General features: G+C 38.9%; 1 protein-coding gene and 1 pseudogene across 1 annotated transcript in view; one reads left to right on the forward strand and one right to left on the reverse strand.

The window, feature by feature from the left end:
- Positions 1 to 17,096, reverse strand: part of LOC135708149 (uncharacterized) — a 102,310-nt gene that overhangs the window by 68,463 nt on the left and 16,751 nt on the right. The window lies entirely within an intron of this gene.
- LOC135708220 (uncharacterized) lies at positions 15,234 to 16,329 on the forward strand (annotated as a pseudogene).

The raw sequence follows: 17,096 nt of genomic DNA on the forward strand, positions 1-17,096 counted from the left end.
ATCGAGAACATGACACTATGATGGATTGATGATTGACCTTAGGCATGATGGATGGCATCGATGATACCGCTGTGGAGCGAATGAGAAATGCGTGTATAGGTACAAGAAGATTAGTGAAATGTTTCGTTTGTGATATCGAGTTGGATATTAAACTTAGTACAATTTTAGATTTCCAGTATCGACAGAATTGGCCTTTGATAGGAGAAGTACGAACAGTACCGCATACACTCTGCCCGAATATTTCTGAAGAACGTCAGGTCAATACATGAACCGCCAAGGGTGGTCGCTTGGGAGGGGCTAGATGCCAAATTCAACCGAAGATATTTTAACATAAAATCGATGAACTCAACATTATCTTGCTTCGAAATATCGATGTTGAAATCTCCAGTGACGATGAAGGGCCTAGTAGCATAGGTGTACATCATCAGGTGACGTGTCAAGAAGAACTTCTTCTGCTTGATTGTGGTACCAAGTGAGAATGAGAATTTTAGATTAAGGATACGAGATTTTCTTATTTTAATTACCTGGTGAAATATACACGCAAACCAGCAACGCTTTGGTGTTACTGACGGTAATTTCAGCAGCACAAATGTCACCTTGTTCGTTGGCAACCCTCAGTAGCTCGTCGTGGTGTTCACTAAGCTTTTCGATAGTCTGAGAATTAGCCTTAGAAGAGTCACTGCACACTTAGAAATTACTAATTTTACACGTGACGGAATCGATCTTTGACATAAAAGATGAGACGTAAACAAACATGTCATGTAATATTAAGTGCTCCGAGACTGAAAAGTTCGTTGCTCGACGAAAAGTACGTTTGATTGAGCTATATTTCGCGTCTGTTATGACTCAAATGTATGTCAAAAATGACGCTCGTATATGTCACTCTCAGAGCACCTAAATTTACATGATTTTTTCTAAGTGTGTGTCCTTTTGGTAGATTGCAACTCCTCCAGCTCTCATACCAGGACGCTTTGACTGCACTACGCAATTAAATCCGGCTATTTCAACTGATGCATTGTCATCTATCCACGTCTCACTCAGAGCCAGCAAGTCCACACCAGTCAGTACATGATCAAAAGCGATATCTGATGAGTGTGCATTGAGACTTTGCACATTCATACTCATCACTTTGCACGCAAAGTTACGGATCTCTAGCATCTCAACGATCTCCTTTCCAATGGTTCGAAGCCGGTGATTAGACAAGCGCTGAAGCTCTGTTCGCAGCTCTTGTATCCTCGGTGAGGAAGTTCCCTTCACGTGATGAAACATGAACACATTTCTGGTATTCGTCAAGTACGATCCTTCCATGGATGTGACTATGAAAGGCCAACGTATTCCAGATGTTGTTCTTGCCCTTTATCGTACTCGTACACAATCTCCGAAAACGTACCGCCTTGTGACTTGTGCACGAAAAGGGCACTCGCGCTCACCACAGGAAACTAGATCCGCTTGCATTTGATGATGCTGCTCAATTTTATGTTCGTAGAACGCTTACTAATTGGTGTCCAGTCAGACTGAATAATACCGGGTTTTGAGTAAACTGCTGGTCTTGATTTTACACGAAGTGCAGTCCCGATAGATTCACCTTCGAATTTGATCCAAAGCTTGATGATGCCCAAGTAACAATTTCCAGTTGAAGAAACGCTTTCGTTTTGATTTTGTTCAGCTGCATGTTGAATAATAATTGCACAATGTGTTCACCACAACTTTTATAAAACCCTTGTTTACACTCGTTTGGAGAACCTATACAACTGCAACACAAAGGTGTTGTCTAACGTATTCAGTAAAACGTTTGCCCAAAATCAATTTCTTGTTGAAGAAACGCTTCCATTGTGATTTTATTCAACTGCATGCTGAATAATAACTGTACAATTTGTTTATTACAACTTCTGTAAAACTCTTGTTTACACTGGTTTGGAGAACCTGTTCAACTACAGCATTATATGTCTACGCGGTATAGGAGTAGAAGCAACTTTTATACAACGTTTATAGACACATATTTAAACTCAAGCTTTATTATTTTGGTGAAAGCTCTTATACAACGTTTGTAGACACTTCTTGACAGCTGCTTTGAAATTTAGTAGAGAGTAAACCTGAGAGGCGTTTGTTGCACTCTTTTATGACTCCTAAATAATCATTGTACAGCAAGCGGTGAAAAGCGTTTATAGCACTTTTTAATGACTCCTTAATAACCGTTGTGTAAGTACTCACAATATTCACAGATTAAAATTAATTTAACAATTGTTGTGGTACGCCAAAATAATTGCTTGTACAGTTTTTATTAATTTAATTTATTTGTGCACATTGAAAAAATATGTAATTATGCCATAATACACATTCTGTGATCATGGAAGAAGTAGTAACTAGCATCGGTTTAATCTTTGATTGATATTCTTTCGATTAATCTCCCTAATAATTAATTGAGAGAATTTATCTAGAAATGTTATCGTTGATTATATGATATATGTCTTAAATTAATGTTTGCATTTATTAATAAACACCTATATATATAATTTACCTCTACTCCACCGAGGGTTTCTCGAAGCAAGATTCGAACTCATGATCCCGGATTGCCAGCCGCTTTTGTTTCCATCTGCTCTATTCTTGAATACATATTTTGATCATATGAGAGAAGTATATGAAGCTCATCTTGAGTGACTTCTCTTGCAGTCGAATAATCATTGCCTTATGGTTATATAAACATGCCTATCACTTGTGCTATTTTTAGCAACAAAATTGTGGTTGGTCGAACGTAAACAATCATTTAAGAGTGCTCCATGCAGCTTTTGAAGCGTTTAACCAAAAAGGCAATACAACTACATTCTTGTTCAACTCTGGAAGCTATTATTCAACGTTTGATCAACTCAGGTGTTGTATAAGAGCTCCCAATGGTTTGTTGTGATGCGTTTATTCCACGTTCTGTATAGCTTTTGTGAATCAGTTTAACTAAGGTGCTATAAAAGTTATCGTAGGTCTTATAAAGCATATAGTTAAACCGAACGTAAACAATCATTTAAGAGTGCTCCAACAGCTTTTAAAACTTTTAATCAAATGGCAATACAACTACATTTTTGTTCAACTCTGGAAGCTATTATTCAACGTTTGATCAACTCAGGTGTTTTATAAGAGCTCTCAATTGTTTGTTGGGTAGGCTAATGGGGATGTGTTCGATGTGCTCCACATACTTTAACTCACCAATCGCGCCGTTTACGATGTCATCTTTAACGTCGACATTGGTGGAATCATAAAATCATGATAATGTTACAATGCTTCAAAGCTTAGCTTCGAGCATTTCCTCCGAGACATACCTAGTAATCCGGAACGCTGAGTGAACTGTGGTTCCACCAATCGCAACGGCAGCTTTACCAGTTGAAGCACATGCAACATATGCATTGTTCTGACTGTTGTGTGTCTGGCTGAAGCGGTTTATAGTCTCCATCAGGATGCGAAGTGTAAATGTTTTGCCACATCCAGCAGGTCCAGTGAAAAAGATCTGCAAGAGCTTTCTATCCCCATCGAAGCTATGCAAGCTATCGATGAGTTGCAGGATCAGATCTCTCTGCTCTGGGTTAGTGACACGCACCATTGCATAATAATCGTGCTTTGACATCAGATTCGTTCGTTGCGTGATGACGGCCGCCATGGGTCCGGTTGTTTGAAATATTTGATTATTTGATTTTTGTATCATTAGTGACAAATTGAATGGGTGAATCATAGGTTACTCTATATAAATTCTATTCTAACTCTTTTCTTAAATGAACTTGGTGGCCCTGAAAAAGGCCGTTTTGTTACGTTGGTGATAAGTTTTAACCTTCGAAACCGTACAGAGTGCGTCCCTGTCGCTTCAGAGCGTAGACGACATGCATGGCCGTGACGGTTTTGCACTTGGCGTGTTCAGTGTAGGTGACGGCATCACGGATCATATTTTCTAGGAACACCTTAAGCACACCTCGGGTTTCCTCGTAGATCAGACCGGAGATACGTTTGACACCACCACGTCGAGCCAAACGACGGATGGCAGGCCCTGGATGTTATCACGCAGAACTTCCAATGACGCTACAATGAGTGTGCAAAATGTTCCGCTATTGCATCCTCCCTATTCGTACACGCCCAAAAATCAGAGGCGAATGTCACTTCGGCTTGTTTCATCTAGGAACAATTCTCTGATGACTGTGTTGGGGAAGCAGCATATGCATGTACGTAATTGGTGGATTTGTTAGTTATTTCGAAGCTTTTGGACAATGCTTGACATTTACCACTTTTTCAATAGTTTCAATTTGAAAACTAACAGTCTAAAGCATTGTTATCGATGCGTAGAAATGTTTCTGATCGATTGGTGATAAAATTATTGAAATTGGTCCAGGGGCAGCTAAGTTATTAACGTTCATAATCTTTCATAATTTAATTTTTCGGTTTCCATAAAGTGTACCCCCATCTTCCCGAAAGACGTAGTCCTACGTCAAAACACATATGGGAACACATGGGTACACTCATTGGAACCTATGGTACATAATTTGTAGGATCTCTAAAGTAGCTGGCATCACTACACCATTAATGCACTTGCGCAGTGCGGATGTGTCAAAATTTGATTGTCGACACGAACAATTTTTAGCAACAGATAGCTTCACCGGAGTCTCCAGCTCCCTGCCATGGCATGGTCCGCAGCCGGAGCAACGGCCGGGTAGTTCGCTTTCGTCGCTGTTGTTACTGCTGCCGGCTCCGGTCGTTCCATCCCTCGGTCATCAGCAGCAGCACCACCACCGCCATCCTCATCCTTGTCGTCAGGTGCACTTCCATCGGAATTTCCCGCTTCTCCTTGGTCTTAATCATGAACTGCGGCTAGAGCTCCTTCTTCAGTATGAACTTCAATATCACCAGCAACCTATCCGAGTTCCGGTAGGTCAGCTTCACAAACCCGTATGCACCCTTCCCGATGTGCCACACCAGCTTGTAATATTTACTGTACCCTCCGTGAATCAAATCTTCATCGCACTATGACATACGGGAGACGGAACTGGGGCGAACCGAGTGCTACGGAGCAACGGTATTCTTGATGGCCTGCCCAAGCGAATTGTCCGTCGTACTAGTAATTTAAATTTATTTGGTCTACGATAGCCTTCTGGTAGAACCTTTTATAAGGTCAAGAAAAATACATTAGAGGGATATACATTTGGAGACTAGATGGTGCTTTCACACCTAATTAACGCTCAGTTAATTTGAAAACTAAATTGAATACATGTGATTCTACACTTAAATTTAGATCATTACCCTCTGAGGGCAGTCTTGAAGGTGGAGATGGTAGGTTGTTGCTACCGGCAGGTTATTCCAGGTGATGGCCCCATCAATGAGGTGTGCCTCGGAATGGTGAATGATCGAGTTCGATCCATTTGACCCCTTTGAAGATATTGCAGGTATTCTGGTAGGAGCCTTGACACAAGAAACAGCGTGAACGTCACCGTCGGATTCTGAAGCTTATCCTCATCCTCCAGGTTGTTGTACGATGAATCCGGATCTCGGCTTACCCAGATGCAGTAGCCCTTCGTTCCTGGTGTACAGTATGTCGATCACGTTGTCATCATAGTGAGTTGCTTCCTCGTGGTACTTCGCATCCGAATTGATCGACCTGCGGGGTCCACACGGAATCGAAAGCGTTTCTGTTGATCTGGCATTGACGGCCGCATTGTCTTCGACAGCTCGCATGATTTGATATACCGAGGAGTTGTGACCGTCAGAGGAGCACTCAGTGGAGCCGAATAGTCCTCACTGGATGAGTTCTTCTCAAGGCTGAATTAATGTCCTCCGATTAGCAGTTTTTTTTTCGTTCGAAGGACCTTCAGCTATATTGTTTTTGCCACTGAGCAGATTCAAGCATTCGTTAACGGGTGTTAGAGGATCACAATCGACAATGTTCAGGCAAGCTTCCAATGTAGAATTTCCTTTACCGTACACGTGGCACCTGCCGAGGTAGAGCAGATTTTCCGGCACGAAACTGACGATGGTTGCTCGCTTTCGGTGAACAAAACATTTGAACTGTCAAAGTACCGGGTTGCCAAACATCCTATTCAGTGTTGGCACAATCAGAAATCAATTGATATTTTTCCGCTTTCATGCGCTCGCAATGTCACGCGTGATATTGGAACAAAATATCATGCTTGATATTGAGTTTACAAGCTCCTTTGATATTGCGAGACTATTCACAACGTGCAAAAATCAAGCTGAGAGTTGACTCGACACAAAAATAATTCCATTACACATCGTTTTCTTAGAAAGAGAAAGCATAGTTTGCTACCTCATTTTAATATTCATCGATGCCAGACGCGAAGGGACTGCTGCAAGCTGTTATGGAAGTTTCGGTTGCATTCGGGTGTAAAGCAAAAATCATTAAACTCAATCTCACCACAGTTTGGTGAGATTTGCAGTTGGTGAGTTTTGTTAGCTTGATATTCCGAGCTGCGATATCACAGCTTGCAAAATCAACCGCAGTTGTCTGCCTTTTTGATTTTTGTCTACGACAATCAAGCGTGATCTTGGGCGTTGATGAGATTTGATTTTTTGATATTTTCCCAACACTGTTCCTATTATTCACAATCGAGGTCAGTTCGATGACAGGCACTCTCAGTACAGCCCGGCACACTTGAGTCACACTGAGAAAATTTTTGGCGCAAAATAAGGGTGTAGAGTGACCACTCCTTAGGTCTATCAGTTGTTTCTTATAAAAAATCGTTAATATTTCTTCAGCAGCTTTATAAATGATCATTGGTTTCTTGTATGACACGATCTTTTTCAAGTTTTATAAAAACACTAAAGATTTTCTTAACAAAATATTTCTTAAGTTTATTCGGGGCAATATGAGCACCACTTTGCATTTTGCATTATTCCTTTTATATATGTGACTGTATCATATAAAATCACGTTTTGAAACAGCTGCTTTGGTAAAAATCAGTCATTTACACGACTGAACAAATATAGCCTTAAATAGGCAGTACTTCTGAAATTTAATTTATTCCACTGAAAAAAATTGTTTTTTTGACGAAGGACTACGTCTGTGATTTCTATATGGGGGTGCACTTTGTGAAAACCAAAAATGGAACATGTAACAACATTATGAAAGATTTTGAACGTAAATAACTCAGCTGCCCCTGGACCAATTTCAATAATTTTATCACCAATCGATCAGAAATATTTCGACGCATCTGTTAAATTTAAGATTTTTGTCATTTTTCAAAATGTCACTATTGAAAATTACACAAATGAAAATTATCACCGATTGCCTGCGAAAAGCGATTTCCCAAACACTGATTTCAAAGTTGAATTCGATCTTGTCTCACCAAACGGTGTTTATTCATTCACCGCGTGGTGAGCGGTGGTGTTCTCCAGTACACAACGAAAGGCTGCCTGCAAGCAGCGAGCTGCAGCCGACATGAGCATCCATAGATAGGAGGAAGAAGCCGCACCGCTATTGATCGGAATCAGTAGCTCTTCGTGAGTCATTGTGGGCCATCTATGTCAAGCGCGTCATACTAAAGAGTATAAACAGCGAGAACCCCACTCAAATTCCAATTCCTACACAAAACACAAGCTCCTGCTGCAGTTAACAAATAAGATTTATTATATACGTCCACGTAGTCCTACGTCACCATTACGTATGGATGCGTCGCTTTTCTACCGCATGACAAAGCAAAACAAACACATTATCTTTTGTCAAGTTCAAACATTTCGGTAGGAAGCTGAAATGTAGCGAAATCGTTATCGTTCGTATTGGAGTTACATTTCGTAGATAAACTAGAACATGCTTTTCGACAGGTACGACGGAGAATGCAAAACTCAGAATGTTTGGAACAAAATTGGCAATGATGAGATTTTTCTGTGGCCGGATACATTAAGTAGGTACACAGAAAAACATGCGGTACAACGTTTTTCCATTTTAAATTAATTGCAAATATTTTTGCCATTATTGTACACCGAGCTGTACAGAACGGCTATAATATCTCTTGAAAAACTCTTTTTCGATCAAAGACCGGAAATGTCGAGTTTCATTATACCAATCGACTGAGCTCGACTAGATCGGAAAATGCCTGTGTGCGTGTGTTACTCACTCAAAATTTGTCGGCGATGGCTGAATCGATTTGAGTGGAAATTGTTGATTTGAATTGATTCCAGCGATATGAGCTTGAGCTTGAATGGCCGCATATATCGTATTTGCTAGAGCATGATTGCCAAAATTTGCAGAATTGCTCAATGCACCCAGCTAATGCAGCTGGGACATTCTCACTGTCATCTTTATATGGCGGATCACAACCCCCGGCTCCATAAATCTCTTTCGATTCGTTCCCCAGCAACTGAGCCAAATTTTAATGATTCCTGTTACGATCTGGATTTGCGGGAAAGCTTTAAAATTTGCATGGGCAACGGAACACATATAATTAATCATTTTGTTCGACCATTTTCCACAGAGATGGCACTGTTCCGCTGGTAGGAAGTGATAAAAATCCCCATATAGAAATTGAGAGAAATGCGAATAATTCGCCTCCGGTGCATATTCAGGTCAAAAAAAGTGAACGACAACCTAAAAAAAATAGTCAGGGGCTTTGTCGTTCAGTTTTTTCCCGGAAATTAATGCTCAACAAGCTACAATTAAATAAAAATGATTTTTCCCCATACAATTTGACCTGTTTACTACCAGTCCCCAGAGAGCCAAAAAAATTCAAATTTGAGAGAGAAATTCTCTCTCACGAGCTCAATCTCTCAACATGCCATGTATTTTGTTGACACTCGATTTGTGATTTCCCTTTCACAGATTACAAAATAGAGTACCTGACACTACAAAACATGTCTGGTACATCTATATATGCATTTGCTTTAACATTTGAAGTCCCTCCTTTTTTACATATTCTGCGCAAAAGATACTTTATGCCCCGCCCCATACATAAAATTCGGCGGGAAATTATGTGAGGGGTGAGCTATTTTGTGTGCAGAATGTGTAAAAAAGGAGGGACTTCGAAGAATAATCTAAATGCATATATAGAGGCACCAGACATGGTTTGCACTGCAGTGTCCTCTGTGAACAATTATAGGAAAACAGATTGTGCCTAGTTTCCGATAGATGTCACCGCAAACAACTTGACAAACAACTTGACAAAATGATCAATTATAAATTTGATTGTAACAATTTCAAAAATTGCTCAATTTTCACTTAGATTGAGAAAATTGTACAGAACAACTTCGTTGAAGATCGCAAAAATTTACTATTATTTAACTGTCGGCCTGGCGCTCCGCGCATATTTATAAGCTTATTTACACCCCAGTAGGTGAGCGCGGAACACATGGGCATAATTTAAAAAGTAAAAGGTTGTAGGGTAGAGAACTACTTCGGCCTAATCGCCCATTTTGGGCCTATGGAGCAGAGAACTTCAAATAAATCCATGATTTCAGAGTTAACAAGTCAATTATGCGTTTGGTACGATACTTTAGTTAATAAGCTACCAAACGAAGTCAATGAAAACGCATGATATGAAGGTTTGCACCCATTATTCCCAAAAACGAAAGAAGTGCTCTGACCGAATCAATTTTTATCTTCATCCGATAGACCGAAGTGAATTCAATGGCGTTTCAATGCGCTAGGCCGAGTTAAGAATCCGTAGGCCGAGTTTGGCGTCAAGAAGCAGTGTTAGACTTTTGACAATATCTCAACGATTGGTTTCTCTTTATCAAATATTACGGTACATACGGAAAGGTAAATCAATTTGGAAGCCATCGGTAATAACAACATTCCGTTTGGTGCTAAACTTTGTATGACTAGTTTTGGTTGTAAAGAAGTTTACTCAGGGTCAGGCATGGAAAATCATTTGCATTCATTTCATACATTCATTTACATTCATTTGCCTCTAACTTTTTTCATCAACAGCATTCCGCAAAATGATGGATAGAGCCTTTTTAGATTTTGTTATTAGCTACAAGTTTGGCTCATAACTCAAATCTGTATCTCTTATGTATCACGAACTAGAGCGGACAGAACTTGTTCCTGTTTTTCAGTGAATGTAAAATACATTCACTGAAAAACAGTAGTGGCTTCTGTTCGCTCTGCTTCGTCATGCATAAGAGATACGGATTTGACTTGTTAACAAAAGTTTTAGCTAATAGTATAACCTACAAAAGCTTGATACATAATTTTGCGAAATGCTGTTGAAGAAAAAAGTTAGAGGCAAATGAATGTAAATGAATGCACGAAATGAATGCAAATGATTTTCCATGCCTGCTCAGGGTCGATGGCCTTCGGCTGCTCGGTATCAAAATTCGACGACTGTGTTAGGGAATCCACTTTTCCCTTCACAGAAACGCCTCGTTTTCTGATGACAAAATTACGCATTTTTGTACACAAAACGCACGGAATTTCTTGCTAAAATTTTCCAATTGCGAGATATTCGCGATTAATTTTGATTTTTTTCGCTTTCTGGAGGAAACCTTACTTTAATTCGAAGTGTTTCTGGCTAATTGACAAGGTCATGTGGTATTCGGTCATTGTGAGAATTTTAATGTACCACTTCAATACTGTTTCGCATTTGACCACAAACGTTTGGCTGCTGGGTACATTATCAATGAAAATTAATCATTTTTACTCCCTGTCGTACATGAAGACGAAACATTACAATTATTATTCGACAAAATATCTTATTTTGGTCTTAATCAAATAAACCATGTAAAAAATCAACAAAACTCATATTTAGACCTTTTATTTACAAATTGTACTGAAGACTTCTGTGTGGATACATCATTAGCACCTTTATGGAAAAATGAAGTGTTTCACACAGCAATTGAATACTCAATCTTCGTACAAAATTCTTCTTCTTCCAGCGACTGGGAATACGAGAAAGTGCCGGAATACCAAAAAGCAAATTACGAAGAAGCCAAACGTAGACTATGTACAATAAATTGGCAAAATTTAATAAGTATTGAAAGAAATGTCAATACTGAAGTAGAAAAATTTCACTCAAACCTTCAAAGCCTAATTTCAGAAACTGTACCATCAAAAAAAAGAAGACGAACACAAAACAATAAATTACCCGCATGGTTCAATCCACAACTGAAAAATTAGAAGAATAGAAAACAGAAAGCTCATAAACTATACAAAAAAGAAAAAACTGAAACCAATTTGCGAAACAAACTATCACAACTTATGCAACCAATTAAATACAGCCATCAACTCTGCATATGAGGACTATAACCGCAAAGTCGAAAATGAAGTCAAATCATGTCCCAAGAACTTTTTTAATTATGTAAACACGAAATTAAAAAGCAGCAATTTTCCTTCGCGAATGAATTCGGATGCAAATGTAGGTGAGAATTCTTCTGAAATTTGCAATCTCTTTGCAAATTTCTTCCAAGAAGTATACACCACATTTTTCGAAGAAGATCGTGACAGCGATTTCTTTGCATTCATTCCTGAAATTTCTAAAAACATCTCTGTCAACCAACTTTCTCAACATGAAGTCCTCAATGCACTAAAAAACTTAAACGCGTCGAAAGGGTCTGGACCTGACGACATCGCACCCATATTTTTGAAAAACCTTTCTGAAGAACTCGCATTTCCTGTAGAGCGTCTTTTCAACATGTCTCTGAAAAATGGAAAATTCCCTGAAATTTGGAAATCATCTTATTTGGTACCTATTTTCAAATCAGGTGCAAAATCAGACATTCGAAATTATCGTGGAATTGCTATTATTTCTTGCATTCCGAAACATTTTGAATCAATCGTAAACGGCAATATTTTTCAGCAGGTGAAAAATTTAATTACAAGTAAACAGCACGGCTTTTTTAAAGGTCGCTCAACTACCTCTAATCTTCTAGAATATGTATCTTTCATTATTAAAGCGTTGGACAGTGGCAAGCAAGTTGAAGCGCTATACACCGACTTCAGTAAAGCATTTGACCGCATCGACATACCATTATTGATCCTCAAATTGCAGAAAATAGGAATGGAGCCTGGACTTTGGAATTGGCTTTAATCATACCTCACACATCGTAAACAAATAGTCCGCTTTCAAAATAAACTTTCAGAACCAATTTCAGTCACCTCTGGGGTACCCCAGGGTTCTCATTTAGGCCCACTTCTTTTTATTTGGTACATAAACGACATTTCCTACATACTTAAAAAAATAAAATTGCTTGTATATGCAGACGACATGAAGCTCTTTATGGAAATAAGTAATTCTAGCGATGCAGAAGAATTCCAGAATGAAATCAATATATTCCACACCTGGTGTAGTAAAAGTCTACTTAAACTGAACGTAAAAAAATGTACTGCAATAGCATTTAGCAGAAAAATTGAAACACCGCATATTGAAATATCATTAGGCAACCAAATAGTAGAAAAAAGCAAAATTCTAAGAGATCTAGGTGTAACCCTAGACTCCAAACTAACTTTTATAGAACATTATAATACTATCATTAGTAAAGCAAACAGAATGCTAGGCTTCATCAAAAGGTTCAGTCATAATTTCGAAGACCCAGACAACCATTTGTTACGTATACCACAGTTACAATTGAAATATGCAAGCATATATACCATTTGTTTAAATCGTATGTTATGTTCAAAAATGCCCTTTACGTACAAAAGTGAAGGCAATATACAAGCATCGCCAAAACATTAAAAAAAAAAATGGCTAGATACGATTTTGATAAGTTATTTTTAAGACCTACATTAGCATTTTCTCCGATTTCTGATAGACTAAATAACGATTCCTATTCCTGCATTGATTTATGGTTTATATATTTACGATTAAATTTTTACCACAAGACCATTTTGTCTATGAAATATTACGATTTGAAACACCTTTATACACGATGCACTAATTGATTACTGATTTGCTTCACCATTGTATGCAATTTTCGAGGTCCATAGTTACGATTTTGTTTGATATTTTAAACAACCAATAAAATTAGCGTCAAAAAGTATTTTTACATGAACACAACATCAATCAAAGCCCCAATGCACTAGGACTTCCGTAATTGGCATGAAACTTATGTTATACTTACATCTTACACAATTAAAACCATCACTTACTGGAATCGAACTTTGAACACCTGGGTTGTTAGTTGTCGAGCTATCCACAGCATCACACATGAGTTGTAAGTTTTGCTGATTCTAATCAATAACATTTCACATCTATCGTATGGACCATCAAAGTAAATCGTTTATCCATGTTGCTAAATGTTACTGCAATACGAGTTGATTCATTGATAAATGCGACTTTTTTTGTCGTCGTTTTTCACTCGTCACCCTATACGACACATATTTGACAAGGCGAAGGAGCCATACTTGTTTACATTTGCGTCGCTATCAATAGTCTGTATGAATTCGCGTGAAAAGCAGTGCAATTCGCTTTAAAACTCAGCTCCGTGGTCATTTTTCACCCAGAAAAGGCAATACACAATAAAAAAAAGTACATAAAGGTACCATAATATAACATCAAATATATTTTCCAGATGTTTACCGTGGCGCAATTTTTCGAAAAGCAACAACTACAAGTATTGGTTATTCCATCCTCTTGGATTCGAGGCGGCTGCTTGCTATGGCCAAAACTTCTATCAAACGATAAAATTGACAAAATGCGTGTAGATGGAACTGAATTTCACGGGGCTTCGAAAAAAATTCCGGCCATAGTAACCCGAAAATACCGGAGTCTTCAAGCAGCAGAAGCAGCCGCTGAAGATCTTTTAAAGCATGAAGTTTCTGACATAGAAACTAAACGAAAACTGCTGAAACACAGCAATGTGAAGCAAAATCCACGCAAGGATTACAACCGGGCCATTGAGAGTATGTTGCGCATATAGCAAATTATTTCGCAGCTATAATATCTATTTTTTTAGAAATTGTTTTTTTTTTCAAACAGGCGAAAGTGCAACAAACCGGATCTCATGGAATCACTGTCGGTGCTAATGGGTCGATTCAGTCTCCCGGAACTCGAAAAACTGCACCAGGGTCATCGTTCCAGACACCAAGTAAGCAACGACAAATCGAATCCTGCAATCTAATACGCCAGCCATCCGTACTGCTATCATCGTCCCTAACATCCAGCACTTCCAGTGCTCTAAGGACTGCACCAGGTGCATCGTTCCAGACTCCGAGTGTACCTCGAAAAGTTGAACTCACCCTAGCACGCCAGGAGATTTTACCAGAACGAGGACAATCCGAAACTTCCGAAGCACGAGAGATAGCAACAGGCGCGTCATTCCCGGTACCCGGTGTGCAGCAACAAGTTGGATTCGACAAACTGACACATCAGAAGACAACATCACGACAAATAATCCAAACACCAGGCACGTACGACATTCGCGAGACTGATCCAGATCTTTCGTTCCAAACATTGTGTACCACACCATCCTCGTTTATAGCACCTACAATGATACATCAGGGACCAGCTCCAGAAGTTGTACCAAATCTACAAGAGCTATCTGATCAGTACAAAACTGAAAGGATCCCAACAAATGAAATGATGTATGCACCATCTTCTCCGAAAGGTAACTGATTTTTCTTAAATTTTGTTTTGTTTTCTTTCAAACAGATCCAGCCTTAGGTCATCAGTCTACTTATCAGCAACCTATCTTTTTTTTGACTATTTGTTTTAGTATTACTTCTACGTGAAGTCAACGATTTACATAAAGATGCTAATTTCAAATAACAGACTGTAGTGGTAACTTTTATACGATAGATGGAGTAGATGAAAGCATAGAGTTGATAGTTCCGTTAGAGTACGGCAGTGTGAAGATTGCATATAGATATTAGAATAGCGAGCTAGAACAACTTTTAAGGAAGGTACAAATCGGTTTTTTCATCTCTCTTTACCAAACTCCTCCCCCTTTGGAGAGGGATGGTGAGGGGTGTGTGCCACCCCCCCCGCCACCACTGGCAAAAAGAGATGAAAACCGACCCGTTCAAGTACCAACTGTGTGTTTGAAACAGTTCTACCGATTTTTACCTCACTTCAATTGTTATTTGAAGGAAGGCATCCAGTCGTAGGTTTGGAAATTGCAACTATTGTTTACCCCTACCACGATATGTGCTCCTGTCATCGTCGACTTGACGATCTCGAGGGGACACGGGTGGGGTAGGTGCTGCTACTGTACCTTTCGACCATTGACAGTAATTGATGGTATGCTCCCATCCACTACAGTCTGTTATTTGAAATTAGCATCTTCAACTATGTAAACCTATCTTTGTTAATGATGATGGCATAATGTACATCACTCAAACAGACGACTCCACCAACGCTGGTAAGAAATCGTCTGAAAGCATTCCTAAATGATCATGTCACTAAGATATTTTCCTATTTTTAGGCAATCTGTCGCTCCTTCCTTTTGATGATTCAAATGAGAAGTCGAAGCCCTCAGATCTGAAATGGCTAATTTGAAGACTGAATTCCATAATATGAAGCAGGAATTCAAAGAGACTATCTCGAATTCAATTCGCCAAGCCGTGACAGATTGCTTCGAAAGCAATTTCATCCGATTGGCTGCCATGATGGACATGTCTAAAAAAATCGATGAGCCTGTGATGCAAACAGGGAAAACCGTCGAGGAGCATGTACCTATCAATGACGCAGATAATTTAACTAAATTTAACATACTATTGGCAAATGAGGATGAACGCAAACAATATGTAAGTTTTCTTTTAAATTTATCGATAAACCTTGACATACTTTTGTTTCAGATTGCCTACTACACGAAAATTGTTATCCCAGACACGTACATTGCAAGAGGAGATTCGGCTTTTTATATAATAGCATATTGCCTATTTACGCGAGCGTTCTGGGACACATTTACCTGGACGGGAATCAATCGTGGCAACAAATCCAAAAGGGGTTTCGCGATTTTGCCAACGTTCTTCAATTACTCCTGTCAATTGTACGTATTGGTGATCCAACGTACACATTACGAAATCTGGAAACATTTTGCAAAACTCGACTCTTCCGTTACTCGAAGGCAAGGTCTATCAGTAAGCAGCTACGGAAATCGGCTTGTCGTCCGAATCGGAAAAAGAAACACGACGGAAATACGGATATTCCCATTGAATGCGAGCTTGGAGCAGGTGCTACAGATGATGAGGTCGATGAACCCGCAGCCGAAACTTTGGAAAATGCCGATGATGATGCTTCACATGCAGACAGTTCTATTGAGGGAAATGAACGTGAGTCAAACGCTGATGATACAAGAGAAGCTGATGACGTCGATGCAACCACTGATTCCTGTGACGACGACGTACCCGAAGTGAGCACGCTGTTCGATTCCGATGATAATGCTTCACCAGATTTTGCCGGATTTGAGGAAAATTAAATTCAATAATTTGGTTTTCATACGATTGCTTTGCTGTATTTCCGAATTCCATGATTCCATGAATTGCAATAAACATTGAAGTTGTGAAAAACATTGTTATTCTGATTCATTGTTTAGGTAAACTACTTCACAGTATGTATTAGAGGAACAAAAACAATTTCATTTTTCCATGGTATAGCAACTAGTTTACACATGATCGAACTGATATCGCATAATTGATTCTTGGATAAGTTACTTTTCTCTGCCTTAGCAACAAAAATATGAATAAAAGAAGATTTGAAAGGTTTAACGAAAAAGTCATTCTTATGCAGTACATAACTACCTTCAATCACCCAATCCGAATTGTTTTCAATGACATTTTCCATACAAACAATATGAAGGTCTTTAGTTAGAATCCATTTATCTTCAAAGTTTGTACTCAAAATGAAGTCCGTTAGAGTGATCTTGATTTTAGATATTATCTTCTCAACGGAAATAGTAGTTCTTGTATTAGTTGAACATGCATGGCTTATGTTTTTTGAAGTTTTATTATTAACAAGTTCGATCAAACGGTTTGCTATTTGATTCAAGGGCAGCGGTCCTGCTTGGATCATTTTTTTAATAGAATGTAAGTAATTTTCGAACGGATAAGCAGTTAGTGTACACAACGGTCCAAACCTTTCTACTTCATCTACTACGTGGCACAGATTATGAACATTGCTTGTAAGGTATTCTACTCCGTACAGATCTTTATATTCATTTATGAAATCATTCAACAAATCACGGGC

Source organism: Ochlerotatus camptorhynchus, unplaced genomic scaffold (assembly GCF_037179485.1).
Source record: "Ochlerotatus camptorhynchus isolate MF236.1 unplaced genomic scaffold, CSIRO-AGI_Acam_v1.1 ptg000328l, whole genome shotgun sequence".
Classification (NCBI taxonomy): domain Eukaryota; kingdom Metazoa; phylum Arthropoda; class Insecta; order Diptera; family Culicidae; genus Ochlerotatus; species Ochlerotatus camptorhynchus.